Genomic DNA, 4,127 nt, shown 5'->3' on the forward strand with positions numbered 1-4,127 from the left:
AATGAACCACATGATCATATCAGTTGATACAGAAAAAGCATTTGATAAAATCTAACATCCATTTCTGATCAAAACTCCCAGCAAAACAGTAATAGAAGGGACATTCTTCAACATAATAAAGGGCATATATGTAAAACTAGCAGCCAACATTATTCTCAATGGACAGAGACTGAAACACTCCCCTTGCGAACAGCAACCAGACAAGGATGCCCTCTATCACCATTTCTATTTAATATTGTATTGGAAGTCCTAGCCAAGGCAATAAGGCAAGAGAGGGATCAAAGGCATCCAAATCGGTAAGGAAGAAGTCAAACTATCCATATTTGCTGATGATATGATCTATACCTAGAAAATCCAACACACTCAGTTAAAAAATCTACTGGAACTAATTGAGAGATTTAGCATGGTAGGAGGATATAAGATCAACATCCAAAAATCAGTTAGATTCCTCTACACCAGCAAAGAGATTGCTGAAAAAGAAATAAGGAAATCAATACCATTTACAATAACTACCAAAAAAAATAAAAAAAAACAGATCACTTGAGAATAAATCTTACCAGGAACACAAAAGACCTGTACAAAGAAAACTATAAAAGACTACTTCAAGAAACCATAAGAGATCTACATAAATGGAAGAACATTCCATGCTCATGGATAGGAAGATTGAACATTGTGAAAATGTCAGTTCTACCCAAAGCAATCTATACATTCAATGCAATCCCAATCCAGATCCCATCAACATTCTTTAAGGATACGGTAAAACCAATCACTAACTATATGAAAAGGAAAGAGACCTTGGATAAGCAAAGCATTATTGAAAAAGAACAAAGTAGGAGGTCTCACATTGCTGGCTCTTAAAACCTACTACACAGCCACAGTAGACAAAACTGTCTGGTTGGTACAATGACAGACACACAGACAAATGGAATAGAATCGAGAACCCAGAAATGGATTCATTGACCTATAGTCAGCTAACGTTTGACAAAGGGCTGAAATCCATTAAGTGGGGAAGAGATCGTCTGTTTAACAAATGGTGCTGTCAAAACTGGATATTAATTTGCAGGAAGCAAGATCTGTACCTCACACCATACACAAAAACTAACTCCAGATGGGTCAAAGACTTAGATGTGAAACCTAAAACTATACAGTTCCTCAAGGAAAAACTAGGGGCAAATTTAGGGACCCTAATATATGACATAAATAGACTATCAAGCATAACACAAAATGTAAAACAGCAGAAGAAAAACTAGATGATTGGGACCTTCTAAAAATTAAATTTTTATGTGCTTCCAAAGATTTCTCCAAAAGAGTCAAAAGGGAACCTACAGATTGGGAAAAAATACTCGGCAATGACATATCTGACAAGGGACTTACCTCTATTGAAAACTGTAACACCTCAACAACAAAAAGACAAATAATCCAATTAAAAATGGGCAGAAGACATGAATAGACACTCCACCAAAGATGATATTCAGGCAGCCAACAAATATATAAAGAAATGTTCACAATCATTAGCCATTAGAAAGATGCAGATCAAAACAACAATGAGATACCATCTTGCCCTAGCACTAGTAGCAAAGTTCAACAAGACAGAAAATAACAAATGCTGGCAAGGATGTGGAGAGATCGGGACTCTCATACACTGCTAGTGGGACTGTCAAATGATACAACCACTGAGGAAAGCAGTATGGCGATTCCTTAAAAAGCTGGAATTAGAAATACCAATTGGTCCAGCCATTCCATTACTAGGCATATATCCTAAAGAAGTGAGAGCTAGGACAAGAAGAGATATATGCACACCTATGTTCATGACAGCACTATTTACAAAAGCAAAACGATGGAAACAACCTAGGTGCCCATCAACAGAAGAATGGATAACCAAACTAGTAGTACATACACACAAAGGAATACTATGCAACCCTAAAGAATAATGTAGAATCAGCAAAACACCGCATAACGTGGATGAATTTGGAGGACATTATGCTGAGTGAAATAAGTCAATCACAGAAGGAAAAATACTATATTAGTCCATTATTGTAAAAAGTCAAGGAAAGGTTTATATATAGAAGGAAATTTTCTTTTTGCTTACCAGGGGTAGGAGGGGTGGGAATACTGTTAGATATGTAGAGACAAGTGTTGATTTGGGTGAAGAGAAGGGCAATGTACCAAATGTGAGTGATCAATACAGTGGCATTGAGGAAGGGGAAGATATAGAGAGGTGCATGGAGGTACAGACAACAAAGATGAACCCTTTTACACATACAGTGCTGTGTTGTCAGTGAAGGCAAGCATTGATCTACAGGTGGATAGATGGGTGGACAGGCTGAACTATTAGGTATGTCTATGCAGGGGGGAGTGTGCCCATGACCATGTATAGGGTTGGCAGACAATGTTTCTACAAGGTTATTTGTATGTTCTGTAAGAATTCCCAGATATATAGTAGAGCTAACAAATCTGTCCTGGAGGAAGTGCAGCCGGAATGTTTCTTGGAAGTGAGAATGACCAGACTTCATCTCACCTACTTTGGTGATGTTGTCAGAAGGGATCATTCCCTGGAGAAGGATATCCTACTTGGTAAAGTGGAGAGTCAACAGAAAAGGGGAAGGCCCTCAATTAGATGTATTGACACAGTGGCTACAACAATGGGCTCAGGTAAAGCAAGGATTGTGAGGCTGGCACAGGACCGGGAAGTGTTTCATTCTGTTGTGAATAGGTTTGCTATGAGTTGGAGCCAACTCGAAGGCACCTAACAACAACAACAACAAATGAATACATTTAAATAAGTTAGTGCTTTTATAGAATAAACCAAAACCAGACTCACTGCCATCGAGTTGATTCTGACTCAAAGCAACCCCTATAGGGTTTTCAAGGCTGTAAACCTTTACAGAAACAATAGAGTGGGTTTGAACCATGACCTTTTGGTTAGCAGCCAAATACCTTAACCACTTTACCACCACAGCTCCCATTTTAGAATAGGGACTCCAAAGAGTGCCCAGGCCCATAGCAGGTTTAACACAGACCTACGTTCAATAATCCTTTCTGATGCATACTCATAGGCCCTCTAGCAAGGCTTGTGGGGTTGGGGAACTCAGTTGGTTTACTTGTGTTTCCAGCTAGACTCTGGGCTCTTCAGTATCAGGAACAAGGCAGGTCTGGTAAATCAGTTTCCCTAGATAGAGGCTAGCATAAAGTTTAGCCCACATACACAGAAAAAAGATCAGTAAGTAATGAAAAGTAATGAAAAAAAAAATAAAGGGAGTCTTTTTGAATGAATGAATGATTATCAGGAGCCTTCTCATCTTTCTCATTTCCTTCTTTTGCATATGCTTCTTCTTGAGCTGTTTGTTCATTCTTCTAAGAAGAGTGACGACTCTACCGTAGGCAATGTGCCAGGCCTTGCCTAGAGTATGGACAGATGATTCAGCTTGATCAGACTGTGATGGAGAAGAGGTCAGGAACTGTGAGAGCACAGAGGAGGTTACTAATCTAGACTCGGGGGCCAGGAGAGGCTAGGAGCTGGGGGTGGGGGTGGGAATATAAAGTTGGGTCCAGAAGGGACATGTAGGCATAATGGTTAGCCTGGTCGGAGGCAGAGGTTGGCGAATGGGGAGAAGTGGGTTTCTTTCACAGAAACACAGGTAAAGAACCCAGCCAGAGGAACCATCTTCATGGTAACCAAAAGAACTTACACAGTTTGAGGTTTAGAATTAATGAAGGAGAGAAAAATGCTGCAAATGAGACTGGAGAGGATAGGCAGATTTGCAGATCATTTAAGGATTAACAATTATAACAATATTTGGAAGCCATTGAAGGCTTTCAAATAGGAGAACGACAAGATCAGATTTGCAATTTTTAAAAGATAACTCTGTCAGCTGTGCAAATAGCAGATTGGGTAGAGGCAATGGTGAATGGTGGCTGTATATTGTTGTAATGCTGGAAGTTATGCCATCATTTCAAATACTTGGGCACAAAATGCAGGGTCACCCATGATGGACAGGTTTCAGTGGAGCTTTAAGACAGAGACAAACAGGGAAAAAGACCTGGTAATCTATTTTGGAAAAAATTGGTTAGTGAAAACTTTATGGTTTTTTCTGTGTTTTCTTTGGTCTGTCTCTCAATCCTTTGAA

Source organism: Orycteropus afer, unplaced genomic scaffold (genome assembly GCF_000298275.1).
Source record: "Orycteropus afer afer isolate SDZICR_OR568_19922 unplaced genomic scaffold, OryAfe1.0 scaffold00145, whole genome shotgun sequence".
In the NCBI taxonomy this organism is placed as follows: domain Eukaryota; kingdom Metazoa; phylum Chordata; class Mammalia; order Tubulidentata; family Orycteropodidae; genus Orycteropus; species Orycteropus afer.